This window comes from Otolemur garnettii, unplaced genomic scaffold, assembly GCF_000181295.1.
Source record: "Otolemur garnettii isolate 467f Iridium unplaced genomic scaffold, OtoGar3 scaffold00013, whole genome shotgun sequence".
Lineage (NCBI taxonomy): Eukaryota > Metazoa > Chordata > Mammalia > Primates > Galagidae > Otolemur > Otolemur garnettii.
This window is the reverse complement of record NW_003852408.1, coordinates 25,683,537-25,683,947: the sequence shown is the minus strand read 5'-3', so window position 1 is coordinate 25,683,947 and position 411 is coordinate 25,683,537.

The window sequence follows — 411 nt, the reverse complement described above, 5'->3', positions numbered from 1 at the left end:
TATTTTCTATAAAGGGAAAACTAGAAACTATTGCAGAGGTAGCAATGTAAATGAAAAGTATGCAAAAATTATAAGGCACAGTGATTCCTTTTCATTTCCTTTCTCTTTGATCAAGTTAAATATCGTTTCTTTCTGATCAACAAACAATCGTGTGTCAAGAATTAGGATTTTTTGAAATGAACAATTAAAAGCCTTTTCCTGAATCTCTTCATGTTGCTTCAACTATTTAGGACAAGTGATTACTCTTATCATACTGTGATTGTGACCGAACATTCTTGAGAATTCCATGTGGGTAAAAATGTCATTTTTCTCCTAAATTATTTGCATACTTACACATGCAAATTTCAGAGAACCAGTGTGACATCAGCAAGAGGCCCCAGACAAGGCATGGGGGACTCTTTTTGCCTGGTG